Below are 17,685 nucleotides of genomic sequence, written 5' to 3'. Positions count from 1 at the left end.
TCTCCTTACTGTGACCAAGAAGCAACTTAAGGGAGGAAGAGCTTATTTTGGCTCACGGCTTAGGGAAAGCGTGGCAGCAGAAGTGTGAGGCATTGGGCACATTGTGTCAGTGGTAATAAGAATGCAGAGAGCAGACAGGCAGCGGGGTTGGTCTGTGACTCCTCGAGGCCTGCCTCCTGTGAGCTGCTTCCTCCAGTAATTAAAATTAAACACCCCATCCTAACACAGGGTTTCCCCCTTTACTTTATAAAGTGCCATTTGCCCATGGGCCACATCTGTCCCCCCTCTATCCAAAGGCGGTCCTTTGTCCCTCCAGGACAAATATCCCTGCTCCCTCCCCCTTCTCCCTGCTCCTCTATCTCCTGTATTTGTTTCTTGTCCCCTGCCCTCTGTCCTGCTGGGGCAAATCAATCTCCTTTGTGCTGAGAACTTGGTCTTGGGGGTCCTGAGGCAATACCCATCTCTTACACTTTGTATTTGGGATATTAATCGTTTGTCAGATGTCTACCTAACAACAGTTCCTTTACTGTGTTCAAAAGTTTGATTTCTATGTTTTAATTTTTCCCTGAAGGCAATGTGAGTTGGTTTTTGTCCTTGTACCCAAAAAGAATCCCACTGAAAATTTCTGTGGGAAGAAATTATACATTTTTTCTTTTCTTTTAATAATGTATATGCATATGTGCCTCTGTGTGGGTATGTGAATGCAGGTGTCCCCAAAGACCAGGGGTGTCGGATCTTTTGGAGTTGGAGATACGGGTGCTTGTGAGCCCTCTGATGTAGGTGCCGAGACCTGAACTCAGGTCCTCTGTTAGAACAGCACACTCGTGGTGGCAGAGGCCTCTCTCCAGCTCAGAAGTTACACTCTTACCATTTCAACCTCCCCATTACCACACAGAGAAAGAAAGAGCTCCCCCAAACTGCAGTGACCAGGGAGTCCAGGCTTCAGAACTGGAGGAGATTCGGATCTGAAGGCTGAGATCTGCTTTGGGCAATTACTGAAGTGAATGCTAGTGTGGAAGTCCACCCTGTAATCTCAGCACTCTGGAGGCAGAGGCAGGAGGATTGCTGCAACTATGAGGCCAGTTTGGGCTCCACAGTGAGTATGTAAATAGAGTAAGACCCTGTTTCAAAACAAAACAAAAACCACAAAATAAAAAGATTCCAGTGGAGGCCGGATGCTACACATCAAAGTATTTAAGCTTTGCTAGTGATACTAACCAAGTTTTACAAACCAAATGTCTCATCCCTTGATAGGTACACATTTGTTTCTTACTTAGATGGCAAGATCCAAATCTAGTTCCTTAGGCCTCTTAGAATTCTATACCGTCGCTTAGAGCAATGAGAAAAGACAAGGTCCCATCTCTTTTCCCTTCTCACCTTACTGTAGCTTTTTTTTTCTCTTTGGGGGCTCACCACCCAGTTTCCAAATACATACACAGAGACTTATTTTTACTTATGAATGCCTGGCCTTAGTTTGGTTTATTTCTTACTAGCTTTTCTTAAATTATCCTGTCTACCCTTTGCCTCTGGCTTTTACTTTTCTCTATTCTATATACCTTTCTTTCCTTCTTACTCCATGGCTGGCTGTGTGGCTGGGTGGTTGGTGGCTGTGTGGCTGTGTGGCTGGTGGCTGTGTGGCTGGGTGGCTGGGTAACTGGTGGCTGTGTGGCTGGTGGCTGTGTGGCTGGGTGGCTGGGTGGCTGAGTAGATGGTGGCTGGCCCCGGCATCCCCCTCTCCTTTTTTCACTCCTCCCTCCTCTTCTCCTCCTATTTATCCTCTCTGCATACCAGCTGCACCTATTTCTCCTTCCTGCCTAGCTATTGGCCATTTATCTCTTTATTAGACCAGTCAGGTGTTTTAGACAGGCAAAGTAATTAAACAAACGCAACATAAAAGAACACATCTTTGCATCATTAAACAAATATTCCACAGCATAAAAGAATGTAGGACATCTTCAACTAACATTCCACAACGCCTTACCATCTCCGTTTTCTTCCAGAATTCTCACAGGTACAAAGGTACACAGCTGAGCCACTCAGCCGCTGAGCTCGGCTAGCCCTCTCCCCACATACAAAGCTGCTCTAGCCCCACCCCTCAGCCTTCCGGTTAGTCTGTCCTCTGGAAGTCCATCACTGCAAAGAAGCCTGAGGAGGTCCCAGGAATAGGCCTGGAGCTCTGCTCAGAGAATTCTAGAATCCCAGGGACCCAAAATGAGGGCGATCCAAAAATGTGGAGGCACAGGCCTTGAGCAATGCCTTCTTCGACCTTACAGTTAACTTTCCCAGAGAGGAGAGCCAGGGCCACAGCAGAGCCAGAACACCTTCTTACAGAAGAAGCCTGGAGGGCTGGGGAGATAGCTCAGCTGGGAAAGTACTTGCTTTGCCAGCACTAAGGCCTGAGTTCAATCCCCAGAAGCTACTTTTAAAGAACAGCATGGTGGCATACACTTGTAATTCCAACATGGAGAGACAGAGGCAGGCAGATATCCGGGACTCGCTGTCTGACAGCCTAGCTTACTGGGCAAGTTTCAGGCCAAGTGAGAGACCCTGTCTCAAAAATTGGAGGGGGAGCAATGGTACATGAGAGACAACATTTAAGGTTGACCTCTGGCCTTCACGTTCATAGTTATATGTGCACACACAACTACAGGTACATCCACACCCACACAAAAGTGAAACATGCACGTGCATATATGTATATGTATATGTATATGTATATGTATATGTATATGTATATGTATATGTATATGTATATGTATATGTATATGTATACACGCTCAGAAAAGAGAAGCCTGGGAAGGGTTCTAGTCTACTCACTTCTATGTTGCTCTGAGGAAACCTGACCAAAAGCAACCTGGGGAGGAAAGAGTTTATCTGGCTTCACCAAGGGGAGCCAAGGCAAGAACCAAAGACAGCAACCTGCAGGCAGAAACTGAAGCCGAGACCATGGAGGAACATAGCTTACTGGCTTATTCCCTTGGCTTGCTCAGCTACCCTTCTTCTAGAGCCCGGGTCCACCTGCCCATGGCGCCACAGCCTGTAGCGTCTTGGCCCTCCAACACCAGCTACCAATCAAGAAAATGTCGCCCAGACATGCTCACAGGCCAATATGAGGGAAGCATTCCTCAGGTGAGTTTCCCCTTCCTCAGTATGTCTGGGTTTGTGTCCAGTTGACAAAAACTAATGAGCACAGGTCCCTCTTGCTCAGGTCTAAAGGCAAGTTCTAGGCTAATGTCATACGTAGGAGACAGGAGTTTGATTTGCAGCTCCAATACATGAACTGGCTTCTGGCCTGTTATGGATAGCTTTCATTGACCTGAATTCCCATGTTCTGAACTTGCATAGACCATTTCAGATGTGGCTTTACTGTCTGATTAAATAAAGGGCTACTGGACTGTGGGAAAAGTGTCGCAGCACAGTTGATTGTGTCTCTTACTAAAAGATGAGGTTCCTTGTGGACCCATCAGCGAAGAGGACACTCTTGCATTAGAAGGCCACTTTAATAAGAGTGACCCTGGTTTGGCCCTGGACACCACTGTCACCCAGTCCTGCAACTAACTCATTTACTTCCTGATTTCTCCAAGTATTTGGAAAGGGGAAATTGTGTTCGTGAGTCTCTCGCTCAGACTCTGTAGGGTCAGTGCTGGCACTCACAGCTTTTTAGCATGGACTTGTGTCTTAGGGTTGTTACTGGAAGAAATGACATCTTTTTGGGGAAAGATGGACATTGTCTGAAGGACCTGTGGAATCAAATAAATGGACTTGGAAGCTCTCAGACATCTGCATTTGAAGATACAGCTTTTACCGTTGGACAAATGATTTCTCCAAGTCTGATAAATGTAGAACATGCTGGGTTGCCAAGACCATTTAGAGGCCTCTGAGTGCATCTTCTTCGTGGCATATAAGTGGTCCCCAGGGCTATGGTCATCCAGTCAGTTCCCAGAAAGCAGGCATGAAGGCCTTGATCGTCTATCTCATATCAATTCACATCCCTTTCAAAATGTCCAGCAGAAAGGGCCCGGTCCAGGGCGGTGGCTGGGAGCAGGCAGCTTAGCTCGATCAAGGGCACAGCTGTTACATCAGGAATCTGATCTTACAGACTCTGGCCATGCTGGGACACCAGGACAGGTCCCCGGCTCTTCCACACAGCCACTCTCTCCTTAACAGAAACCTTACTTTACCTCTGGTTGAACTTGCCTCCCCCAGTTCTAAAAGCCATTAGTTCCCACTGAGCTGAACATTTGGCTGTGCTGGTATTCTAATTGTGTTTTCTCTGTGGTGAGTTTTCTGATCATTTCTTGCCTCTTAATTAATTCTCAGTGCCTTAGTGTGCTTTCCAGATCTACTTTTATGAGGGCTGTATATATATATAAGATGTCACCTCTTGGTCTTTCTTATTTACAGCAGGTTTTTCTCTCCAAGACATTGTCCTTTTTTTGTTTTTATTTTATTTTAATATTTGAAAGCTACACATGTGCACACATAGGTGCACACTTTCTCTCTTTCCGTTTGTGACTCCCTTTCTCCCTACATTTGCTCCCAAGTTCCTCTGTGCCATATAGGAAAAGTGTCACAGCTGGAGTGAGAAATCTGGGAGCGGCATGAAAAGCAAGAGCCTGGATGATCTCATAAGAATGAAACCCTGAAAGAGAAAGGGTAAGCGGCCAAGAACCAGAGGATCCCCACCTTCAGAGCCTGGGGCAGGAAAGGGCTGGCAAAGGAGAAGGGAGGGCCAGAGCAGCAACCAGAGGGAAGCCAGTGGTGTGAGAGGCGGATGTGAGGAGGCCAGGAACTCCCAGGGAGTCACCGTGGGGGAGCGGACCAGCCTTGCCTTTCCTGGTTTCATCCTTCTGGAGTTCCCTGGGGACAGGTGAGTCTGACATTGCCTAATCTCCAGGTGACAGGCACCCTCTCAGCTCAGTCTCCTAGCCCAGCCCTTTCTACCTCTCTAGCTCTGCAGACAAGCAGAGCAAGGAGCTGACGAGGCTCTGAATTGTTTGCCTGACACAAGATATGGCTTCCTGACCGAGCCAGGTGTCTCTGTCTCTTGCGCTTCTCTTCTGATTAGACACTTGGAGTTCATCTGGATGCTTACATAACACAGAAACGGAGAGAAGCAGAGTGTATATTGAACAACCTTCAAGAAGGAGGGGTAACCGGAAGGGAAGAGGAAGAGGCAGCATTTTCAAACACTGTAAGGCTCAAGCAGGCTGATGTCATTCATGATTCTACATAGGTTCATAGATGTGGAAACTGAGTCTCAGGGCCACCCCATGAATTGCTCAAAATGGCATGGTTTTTTTTTTAAAGTGGAATTGAGAGGGACACCAGTTCTGCTCTCTAGTGTACAAGGTGGCCTGGAATCTAGAACAAGATCGGGCGTGTGGGCTTCTTTTTCCCCTTCCTCTAAGGAATGTCTCTGAGCATGAACCTGGCCTTGAGAGACACAGAGGCTGGGAAGTCTAGAGAGTTCGGGCTTTTCGGGTAAATATACTGACCTTTCGTGAGTAGGAAAGGACCTCTTGTTCCTGGTAAACAGAAGAGAGCCCTGAGCCGTCTTGGCAGTCCAGGTGACTGTGACCATGTGGGCTGCCCGGTCCTCCTGCTTGCCACACTTGGCAAGGTCACTAGATTCCAGACAGCATTTCAAGTTAACCACACAGGAAACAGAGTGAGTGGCTGGAGCGGGGACACTCAGAGGTCCTTAGCCCCTAGAGCAGCGCTGTTTAGGAAAGCACTGTGCTTTCCTCCAGGAGAGACCAGAAGTGTGCTGAGCTCGCTTTTACTCCACTTTTGGCGGGCCTGGTGCTGTTTGAATTGTAGATCAGGGAGTGGGGAGGTTGAAGACAGAATATCATACTTTCCCTGGATCCCATAAATCTATTCTTCCTTAGTTAGAGCTTATATTTCTGAAGGGGCTTGCCTGCTTCCATGTTAGGAAATAGAGAGAAGAGTTTGATTTTAGCAGGGTGTGAGGATTCATACCTGTATTCCTAGTGCTCAGGAGGATGAGGCAGGATTGGCAGAAGGCCACCCTGGGTTACATAGTAAGTTCAAGAAAAGCCCTGGCTATGTAGTGAGATCCTGTCCCACAACCAACGTTCTTTAGAAATGTATTTATATGTGTATTCATTTTTTTTGCCTGCATGTATGTGTGTGCACCATATGCAGGCCTGGACATCAGACTCCCCAACATGTGGGTGCTAGGAACTGAACCCCCACCCATCTTCTGAAAATGCAGCAAGTGTTCATAACCACTGAGCCATCCCTCCAATACCACCTCCCCATTTGTTTAATTAAAAAAAAGAATTTGAGCTCATGTAAATCACCACAATTAAATTAAGTGGGGTGCAAAAAGGACATGTGTGGTGGTATTGTGTTCCCCAAAATATTGTGCACCCTAATAAACTTATCTGGTGTCAGAGAACAGAACAGCCACTAGATACAGAGGCTAGAAAATGGTGGCACTCACACCTTTAATCCTAGCCTTCTGGAGGCATGGATCTCTGTGAGTTCAAGGCCACACTGGAAATAGCCAGACTTGGTGACTCATGCCTTTAATCCCAGGAAGTGAACCTTTAATCTGCAGAAAGGTATATGAGGCATGAGGACCAGGAACTAGTACTGGTTAAGCTTTTAGGCTTTTGAGCAGCACAGTTCAGCTGAGAGGCATCCAGTCTGAGGAAACAGGATCAGCTGAGGAACTGGCGGGGTGAGGAAGCTGTGGCTTGTTCTGTCTCTCTGATCTTCCAGCATTCACCCCAATGCCAGGCCCTGGGTTTGCTTTTATTAATAATTACCTTTTAAGATTCATGCTACAGACATGGAAGAAGGAGGGCTTCTTATTTGGAAAAAGAAAGGGTTCAGTGGGAGGGGAGGAGATAAGACAGAATAATGGGGTTACTATGCTCAGAATAGATTATATGAAGTTGTGAAAGATGAAATAAAATTTTTAAAAAAGAATTTGAGCTTAAGGCTTCATCCAGTTTTCTTAGGGAATCAATAATGTGTGTTTTGTAGGCTTTGCAGTAATCTATGTAAGCGAGGCCTAGCAACAGGAGCTAAGGCAGAGATGTTCACAGAATGAGTGCTGGGTTCCATTAACAGTAAATAGCCAGACATGTGGTCTTCTCCTGTGTCAAGGATCAATAGAATCTTTCGTTAAAAACCTAGAGCACGAGCATTTTCTACTTTGCCGGCCATGTGGCGTCTGTTGCGGCCACCTGCCTTTGCTGTTACGGGGTGTACAAGTGGCCAGAGACAATTCACACTTGAGTGACAACAGTGTGGGCCAAGTGAGTTGAATCAGAGGCCTGACAGTTGGCATCTCAGCTCGTTTTCACATTTCTCCCCGGCCATTTAAAACTGTCACACGTCTTGGACTGTGGGCTGTATGAAAACGAGCGGCCGGTGGACTTGGCTCACAGGCTGTGGTCTGCCTCCTCCCTTTCTCTGTTGTCAGGGGCTTTGCCACACCCAGGACCTCTATCAAACGCCACCATTCTCTCACATCTACGGAAATAGTGTTTTAATTGGGGTCTCCTGAAGGTATGGACGCTGGAAACAGTCGAGGGGAAAAGAGAGATGTATTGGCCTTTGGTTGTTGGTGAGGGTGCTTAGGTTTATTTCTTTGCTCCTCAATAGAGTGGCCAGGTTCCGGAGGGTCTCCTCAGGAAAGCTGCATCTCCCTACCCAGGCCATCGTGAGGGCTCATTAAAACATTGTGTTTAGGTACACACCATGCCCAGTGTATCATAGATGTTCAATAAATGCAGCAGAGATGTCCAGAGCACCCAAAGCAAATGCAACCCCCCTAGTCTAACCACGTACTGCTGGCTGCTCCAGTCCCGGCCTCTCTCCTCGGTCCCGAGAAGGAGACAGTTTGGGAAGGCAGTCTGGGCTAGCCTCACTCTCTTGCTCCAGCCGTTCTTCCTCCCTTTGGCAGTCTGCCATCCAAGTCTCACCTGTAGCCGGCTCACGTGGCTGTCGATGTTCACTTAAAGTTAAGTGCACATACACGTGCCCCATGCTGCTTTGTGCCTGTTAGACTCATCAACCCGAGTGATGAGTAGCTTGCCCATATTGTCCAACACTAGGTTGGTCTTTCCGGTGCCAGATAGAACGCCACCATCACTATCTTCGATGCCTCGTCCAAAGCTAGGCAGCCGTTGTTGTATAACTAAATACATGGACGGCTTCCTTTATTCTTAAGATCATTTACATGTTATTCATTGACTGTCGTCTGCTTTTCAGAGTCTTGCTAGACTATACAGCTATGAAGAGTTGTTACCGTGAAACACATGGCCGAATGTTTGTGATGCTCCTCATATCGTTTTTTACTCCATTCCAAAGGACAGCTGTCTTTTTCTAATGTGTAGGGGTTAATTTTTCTAGTTTTCATTGCCCATTAGTAATTATACAAGATAATGGGGTTTGGGCCTTAGAGATGGTTCAGCAGGTAAAGATGCATGCCCCCAAGTAACGGCCTGAGTTCAGTTCCCAGGGCCTCCATGGTGGAAGGAGGGAACTAGCGACAGCAAGTTGTCCTCTGACTGCCTCATAGTTTTGCCATGGCAATGTGCCCCCTTAAATAAATAATTAAATCTAAATTAAAGTTTTAAATAGGTTAATTATGACATTTATATATGTATATAAAGTATTTTGATCAGAATCACCATCTGTATTATTTTCTCTTCTCCCTTCCCCCCACTTGTTGGCCCCGTCTCTTCTCAAATAGCCCCCTTCTAATTTCCCTTCTTTTCTTCTTCTTATGTTTTTTTTTTTTTTTAATCTTGATTTTCCTATGGGAGGAAATGTGCACAGTGTGTGTTCTCTGAGTCTGGCTCCTTTCCTTTAACATGATCTCCAGTTCCATCTATTATCATGAAAAATGACAAGATTTGATTCACCCTTCTGGCCCAATAATCCTCCACTGAGCTGGTATGTAAATTAGTCTAGTCACTGTGGAAATCAGTGTGGAGGTTTCTCAAAAGACTAAAACTAGAAGTACTGTGTGACCCAACTATGTCCCTCCTGGCTATGTATCTGGAGGACTCTAAGTCAACGTGACACAGAGATACCCACATGCTCATGCTTATTGCTACATTGTTCACAATAGGTGAGACATGGGATTAGCCCAGATGTCCACCAGGAGATAAATGGATAAGGAAAATGTGCAATGTACCAATTACCGGGGCTGGGTCCCACTCTAGCTCCTTTATTCTGCTGACTGACTTCCATTCATTTCCTTTGGACAGTTTCTAAGAAGAGACTTGGGACAGCAATGTGCTCAGGTCAGTCAAGAAAAGCTCACGTGGCCATCTTCAGCCTGGATAACACCCTCCTGAAGAGGAGCCCCCAGGCCAGAGGAACATGTACACTCCATACTCACCACCTCTCTTCAGACTACTCTCCAGATACCTCATACCTCTAGGAGTCCTTGCCCAGTGACTCAATGCTAGTCTCCAAGCTTGCACAGCTTTGCTCTCAGGGTCTCCTCTCCTGAGATCCAATTGCACTAGGAGTGGGCACACTTGACCCGAGAACTGGAACAGCTGTTCCTTGACCTTCAGTGTTTGGACATGTGGACAAGTGTTCCCAGGGCAAGGAAGACCTAGGGCCTCTGAAGAGAATGGTCTTGGAACTAGCAGCTCCAACATAGGAATGTTAAATATGAACTCAACCTTCCAGGTGGATCTGAGGGTACACTGGTCAAGACAGGAGGGTTGAGCATATTCTTACTGAACAGGCAGTAACCTAACATGTAACTTTCAACTATTTAGACACCATATGGTAATGATACTCCACTTAAGCCTGTGCCTGGACCCCTGGATGTTAAAGGGAGGTCCAGGTTAAAGGGTGTGGTGCTTCTATAGTCTCCTGCCGCATCTATGGTTCTTTGATATTTTTCCAGACACTGGGGTTGGTCTTGTACTGCTGTTCCCAGACTCTGGGACACTGAGGGGCATGGTTGTGCCTGACTTAGTAGGTGTGAAGTGCCCTGCCGCCACCACCATCTGGGTTTCTTGATCGATTGCAAGAATGACAGGGCAAGTTACCTTCCTTGAGCCTTTACCGTGTGCCAAGCACTGGGATGAAGCATTTTGTCTCTACTTACTCTTTGCTTCTCCCAGGAACTTCCTGAAACCCACGAAGACCCTGGGAAAAGAAGGAAAAATGATTTTCCACATGGCCATCAGCGATAGGCACTCAAAGGGCTGGAAGCCAGGTTTGTCCAAACTCTGAGATTTGTAATGGTACTGTATTTGTAATGGTAATATACACATGAATATACTTCCTAAATGCACCTCCTGTTTGATGCCAATTGTTAACATCCTGAAAAAAACTATCAACAAAATTATTCAATGCTTGCAAAAATTTTTTAAATTATAGTGTGGGTGTGAATGTGTGTGTGTGTGTGTGTGTGTGCATGTATGTGTATCTGTGTGTGTGTATCTATGTGTGTGTATCTCTCTGTGTCTAAGTGTATGTGTGTGTATCTCTATGTGTCTGTATCTGTGTATGTGTGCATGTGTGTATATCACTGTATGTGTATATCTGTGTGTGTGCATGTGTGCGTATGTCTATGTGTGTATCTCTCTCTGTCTCTGTCTCTCTCTGTCTCTCTGTCTCTCTGTCTCTCTCTCTGTCTCTCTGTCTCTGTCTCTCTCTCTCTCTCTCTCTCTCTCTCTGTGTGTGTGTGTGTGTGTGTGTGTGTGTGTGTGTACCATAGCACACGTGTGGAGGGAAGAAAACAACTTTTATGAGTTTCCTCTCTTTTTCCACCATTTGGGTCTCAGCTGCCTTTATTGCTGAACCATCTGCCCACTTGTCAATACCTTTATAATATAATCTCTAGTAGAGCTCACTTAGATTTTAATGAAGAGATTTTTTACTATCTTCGTTCTTTACCATTAAGAATGTAATATTCTGGGATTGAGGGTGTAGTTCAGTTGATAGAGTGTTTGCACCACATACATGAAACCCTGGGTTTGATCCCCAGAACTGCATAAACGGGGTGCCATGGTGCACACCTGTGATCCCATCACTCGGGAAAGGGAGGAGAGAGGATCAGAAATTCATAGCCATCATCAGCTATGTAGTAAGTTTGAGGCCAGCCTGAACTACATAAAGCCCTCTCTCAATAAATTTTTTAAAAGAATCCCATATTCTAAGTGGAAAGCTGTAAAACATGTATTGGCTGACCTGAGCACACTGCTACTTCAAGTCCATTCTTAGAATCTGTCCAAAGGAAATAAAAGGAAATCAGTCAGCAGAAAAAGAGCTATAGTGGGACGCAGCCACAGTGATGGGTACATTGTACATTTTCCTTATCTATTTATCTCTTGATGGACATCTGGGCTAACCCCAAGTCCCGCCCATTGTGAATAACATAGCAATAAGCGTGAGCATGCGGGTATCTTTGTGTCACATTGACTTAGAGTCTTTCAGACATATACCCAGGAGGGACATAGTTGGGTCACATGATATTCCTTGTTATAACAAGGTTCTCTCAGACACCACTCTCATTCCACATGTGTTTCATATTGCTCTGTAATATACCTTCTTTCTTCTACATATAAAAAGACTTACATATTCCTCTTAAGAATTGGTGAGTTCATTTTTCACCACTGTAACATCACTTACCAAAACAGAATTTATTTTAGCTCACGTTTCCAGAGATTTCAGAAGGCAGAGCAAAAGGGCTGACTTCACGCTAGAGTATGAACATTTGCTCTGCTGCCTCCCTCTTCCCTCATTTATTCTATCCAGGGCCCCGGCCCATACTTTCCTTCCTTAGCTGGAAACACCCTCACAGATGCATCCAGAGCTGTGTTTTGCTGATCTCCCAGGTATTTCTCAGTCCAATCAGGTTGTGCCTCAGACTAGCCTTCACAGTTGGATTTCTCTACACTTTATTGGCTCATTACACAGAATGTAGATCTCCTGTAGTCATGATATGCTCCCCAAATCTACTGTTCAGTGTGTCCCAGCCTCTGACTCTACTCCTTCTGCTCTTTATGTCCCCACAAATGTCAGTCATCCCAGGAGTCAAATCCTGGACAGTGGCTCCCCTTTATCAGGATGTGTTTGCTGTCTTCTTTGGTCTCTGGTGCCCAAGGGAGAGCAAGAGTACAGCTCCTTAAAGATCCTTGCTGTGGGGTTGGAGAGATGGCTCAGCAGTTAAGAGCACTTGATGCTCCAGAAGAGAACCCTTTTGGTTCCCAGGACCCACATGATGGCTCACAGCCATCTGTAATTCTTCTTCCTGGAGATCCAATGTCCTTTGCTGACCTCTATAGGCACTATAGGCATGCAAGTGGTGAACATCCATACTTGCAAGCAAAATACTCTGTTATGAGTCTTTCTCTGCCCCACCAGCCAGCTCCCAAATAATGATGCAAAGACTCCTTCTTAATTATGAAAGCTTGGCCTATAGCTTAGGCTCGTTCCTAACTAGCTCTTGCAACTTAAATTAACCCATTTATATTAATCTATGTTCTATCAAGGGGTGTTACCTCTCTTCCATCTTGCCCCTCCTGTTTCTTCTCTGTGTATCCTGGCATCTCCTGCATGTCTCAGTTATCTCCTCCAGCTTCCTCTCTCTGCCCAGAAGTCCCACCTATAGATCCTGCCTAGCTATTGGCCATTCAGCTCTTTTTTTAAATTATCACAGCAATATATCTTCACAGAGGGTACAATATCCCACAACGTTTCCCTCTTGTGTCTAAATAAAAAGGAAAGGTTTTTAACTCTAACAGTAAAACTATATACAATAAAGAACAATTATTAGGTAAGAATTACATTCACAATGTCCAGTCCATTTGTATTTGGAATATTCAGAGAAAATACTCTATTATCTATCTTATCTTATATCTAAACCATTTTCTATCATAAATTGTATTACCATCCTAAAACTATTGTTTTAGAACTCAAAATACTTTTTAGATAAATGATTTAAATGTTTATGTTTCCCAAGCCTGTACACTTTATACCTCTTTTTTTGTTTTTTGTTTTTCAAGACAAGGTTTCTCTGTGTAGTTTTGGTGCCTGTCCTGGATCTCGCTCTGTAGACCAGGCTGGTCTCAAACTCACAGAGATCCGCCTGGCTCTGCCTCCCAAGCGCTAGGAATAAAGATGTGCACCACCATTGCCCCGCCACTTTATACCTCCTTGTTTTCTAAAAATTTAGTAACAAGGAAAGCTGTAACTATAACTATCTAGTCTTCAACCCCATCAAAGACCTAAGAAGGATATAATATTACCTGAGTAAACAGGAAGTGCAGAATAAACAACTTCCAAAACTATAGAAATGACAGAGATATCAGGTTACCTGGACAGTCACCCCAAGGTTGCTCTGCAACATTGGGGCATCTGTCTTTGTCCTAAGGCCTAGAATATCTGACAGACATTTTTGTGAAGCAGAAAAATTTTGGAGGACTGTCATACCTTTTCTTAGCAAAATTCAATTGTCACCTTCTTTTGTGTTCTGCTTATCCAATTTGGACAGCATACTGTCAGCAGTCAAGGCAAGGGTAGTTTCTTGCCCAGTTGGCTACCTTTGCCATAGTGAAAGCAAACTCCATATGGGGGTTCTTTGATGCTCATCAGCCTTTTTTGAGGTAAATTGATGCTGCCAGGAGTAGACATGTCTCACTATCATGAAAAGCCTTATGTTATTAAAACATTTTAAATGCCATATTCTGTAGGTCTTTGAAGTGTTTGAAGACCATCTATCTATTTAAAATATATTCCTGTTTGACCCTGAAAACATATCTAACATGACTACAAGGTTGATTATTATAGATAACTAACTGCTAACCTATATTTCTTAATTATCCTAAATAGCTTTCAAGGACTAGAACTTTATATTACATTTTTAAATGAGCTGCATAGGTGCAATACCTTAAACAAGAATAGAAACATATATTCAGTATATAACAAAAATAACCATAAATTTGTATCAGTGTACAAAAATCCATACCAATGTAAAATATTTGAAACTACTAGTTGTTTCTTTTTTAGTTTTAAAGTAGATTCAAAAATAATCTGTCCTTTTATCCTATCATTTCTATATGCCTCCTTGTTCTTTTTACAACTAGATCCCTAAATCTAATCTCCTTTGTTCAGGTTTTTTCCTGACTATTACCAATAACAACATGTAACCAACCCCCCTAAACAATGACAAGCATACACAACCCATTGAATGACCAAAAACACACACTCTACCTCTTGGGAATATGGGCATCATATTCTAAAAATACTTCTTGCTATCTGTGGCTGACAGCATCTTTAGGGGACACTGACAAAATTGAGATATGGTCAAGTCCTGGGAGAGCTAAGTGTATTATTTTTTCTTTAGTCTCTGTATAATGGGAAAGTGTAGACATTATCTGAAGTCTTGACTGGATAGTCGGTGAGGCTGGACCATCTCAGCTAACAGCCTTGAAGTTGTTTTGGATGCAAAATTTTGAGGAAAATTCAACGAGGCATTCTGAGAGGCTGGATCACCTGGGCTGCTTGTCTTCACTGATATCTGGTCCTTTTTTTCTGAAAACACACCAACTTTTAAAGGTAACATATATATCTGTATTAACAGAAGTATGGAATGTGCAGTGTGTACAAGTCAGCTAAAGATGATTTTTTGTTTTATATTTGAAAAGGTAAAATGAATTTGTTAACTTTATAGTCTGTTAGAACTGTATAACCAAACCTCTGCTTTTGCCATATGAAAGGATGACATGTAATACTCATCCAGCCTCAGCGTTATTCCCATTGTAGAGGGATAAGCATATACATCACCTGTCCTGTAGTCTTTCTTGATTTCTTTTTTTATGTCTGCAGATAAGATTTTCAGGAAGTCTCCCCCAATCAAATCTGATCTTTATTAATTTTGAAGAGAACTATAACTTTTTGTTTCCTGTGGAAACAAAGAAATAACCTCTGCACTAACACAACATATTTTCTGACTTCCATTTTTTAAGTTAAGACATTCTTAAACTACGTAGGTTAAATTAGTTTAGTAGTTTTCATAATCCAATGTCTCTCAGCAGCAGTTTTTTGTACATTAACATTTAAAAACTTCAAAGTCAACAAAATACCATATAGGATCCAGACATACTGTGTATTTCCCATCATTATGTGGCATATATGTGTGTGTGTGTGTGTGTGTGTGTGTGTGTGTGTGTGTGTGTGTGTTACTTTACTCTTTCTTTAAAGACTTCACTTTATTATTTTTAAACTATCTTTTCCTATGACTATGCCCATTTCCTTTTCTTTCTTCAACGTCTAAGTACATTTTTTTTTTTTCAAGACAGGGTTTTTCTGTGTAACAGTCCTAGCTGTCCTGTAACTCACTTTGTAGACCAGGCTGTCTCAAACTCACAGAGATCCACCTGCTTCTGCCTCCCAAGTGCTGGGATTAAAGGTGTGCACCACCACTGCACATTTTTAAACATGCTATCCTTCTTTAGAGGTTTTCTGTGTCAGGACCTGGCTTCACTAAGCACCTGTAGCATTCTTTGGCTGTGTGAAACAAAGTTTAAACTGCCATGTCAGCTGCCACACACCTCAGCTAAGCGCATGGCACTGGCAGCTGGCTCAAGTCCACAGGCAGACTGTATGCTGAGCACCAGCCCACCTGAGAGACTGCAAGACTAGGAAGCCACATCTGGCTCCTGTCCAAAACTCCCTTAGCTTTCTCAGGCCCTATGTCTGGATATTCAAGCCTCCACATTGGATGCCATATGTAACGAATCCTTTTCTGTCCCTCCAGCCAGCTCCCAAATAATGACTTCTTATTAATTATTAAAGCCAGTCTTTAGCTTAGGCTTGTCGCAACTAGCTCTTATAACTTAAATTAACCCATTTTATTAATCTATGTTCTATCACATGGCATTACTTCTCTTCCATCTTGTGCCTCCTGTTCTTTTTTGTGTATCCTGGCATCTCCTGCACACCTTGATTATCTCCTCCTACTTCCTCTCTCTGCCCAGAAGTGCTGCCTATACCTCCTGCCTAGCTATCGATCACTCAGCTTTTTATTACAACAATCAGAGCAATACATCTTCACACAGCGTGCAAATATCCCACAACACCCAACACACAAAATAAATAAATGTTAAAAAATTAAAAATGATATAATCAAGTATGAAGGAAACCTCGACATTCATCAGAAATTTAGAAACTAGGAAGTACTTTGCTGTGTCAGCCCAGGGCTCTCCTTATCTGAGTCCTTTCTCCTCCTGACCCCCCTAGCCTGGCATGAGTCCTCTCCTAAGTGTCCTTAGAGCTCCCACTACAGCACCCATGATTTCACACTGTGAATGTAGTCCTTGGGCCTGTCTCTCCTATCCACAATGGTGAGCCATGAAGAGATACACATACGTCAAAGCCCTGTGGTCGTGGTGTCAGGAGCAGACAGAGCATTGCATGAATGGGCTTGTCCACTTCTCCTCTCTAGGTATCCTGGCAACACTTACCAAACCATTAATATTGTTTTCTTGGTACCATGTGAAATATTGCACTCTATATTTAACTGAGTCTATTTCTGGGCTTTTCTTTCTATTTTAAAGAACTATACTTTTTTTTTGAACATTCCTAAACATATTATAGATATTAAATTTTTAAAAGCTTTATTGTAAATGCTTCTTTTTTGTTTTTTAAAATAAAATGTTGAATTATTTTTAATATTTTAAAAAAGATAACTCATTTTTTATTGTGACCATAGTGATTCTATACCATGCTTTGCAGAGAATAGTTGTCTTACAATAACTTTTAGCTTTCAAATATAAGGCATGAGATGTTTATATTTGTCATATGACTGTCAACTTGGCACTGAGCTAGACATACATATCTAGGAAGAAGGAATCTCAACTGAGGAATTGTCTCTACCAGACTGGCCTGTGGGCATGCCCATAGGGCATTTTCTTAACTGTTAATTGACGTAAGAGGGTTCTATACACAGGCAAATGGACCTGGGTTATATAACCAAGGCATCTGAATAAGCCAGAAGGAAGAAGCCAGTGAGTAGCATTGCATTCCTGGTCTCTGCTTCAGTTTCTGCTTCACTTCCAGCTGTGATGAACTGTTACCTGGAAGTGTATGATGAAGTAAATAAACCTTTTCCTCCCCATCGCTTTAGGTGGTGGTGTTTATCACAGCAGCAGAAACCAAACGAAAATATAAATGTTTATTTATATTGTTTTCTTTCTAAAGATTCTGTATTTCTCTTCTCTTCTCCTCCTCCTTTGGGGTGGGGGTTCAAGACAGGGTTTTACTGTGCAGTCCCAGCTGTTCTGGAACTCCCTCTATAAATGAGGCTGCCCTCAAACTCAGAGATCCATCTGCCTCTGCCTTCCAAGCAGATTCTGTATTTCTTAAGCTGAGTTTCCTCATTATTTTGTTTTGTATCTTCTTAATATATTATATATAGTCAAGTGTCTATTTAAGATATTTCACAAAAAAAAACAAAAATATATGGTACTCTTTTTTTTTATTTCCTCCCAGTTTTTCCTTATAGGATTTCATGACTCTCTTTGCATGTGTTTATCTGGTATCTGTTACGGTCTGCTATTGTGTCCTCTAAGAATGATGGCCTTCTAGTCCTTTTTGCATTCTTTATTCCATTTTGTTTATTCCATTATTTATTATCCACTGCTGGAATCACTAGAGTTATCTAAGATA

At 43.4% G+C, this 17,685-nt stretch overlaps 1 long non-coding RNA gene across 3 annotated transcripts in view; it reads left to right on the top strand.

Moving 5' to 3' along the window:
• LOC121829992 (uncharacterized) overlaps positions 1-17,685 on the top strand; it is a 59,508-nt gene that overhangs the window by 38,592 nt on the left and 3,231 nt on the right. For 2 of the 3 annotated variants that reach the window (XR_013042924.1, XR_013042927.1), the window contains exons 3-5: positions 4,545-4,656; positions 5,069-5,194; positions 9,258-10,228. This is a non-coding gene — a long non-coding RNA (uncharacterized LOC121829992). The remainder of the gene's footprint in view (positions 1-4,544; positions 4,657-5,068; positions 5,195-9,257; positions 10,229-17,685) is intronic. The other variant, XR_013042926.1, reaches the window with a different exon arrangement.

This window comes from Peromyscus maniculatus, chromosome 1, assembly GCF_049852395.1.
Source record: "Peromyscus maniculatus bairdii isolate BWxNUB_F1_BW_parent chromosome 1, HU_Pman_BW_mat_3.1, whole genome shotgun sequence".
Lineage (NCBI taxonomy): Eukaryota > Metazoa > Chordata > Mammalia > Rodentia > Cricetidae > Peromyscus > Peromyscus maniculatus.
The sequence above is the reverse complement of the archived record's forward strand: the minus strand, read 5'-3'. Positions and strand labels throughout refer to the sequence as shown.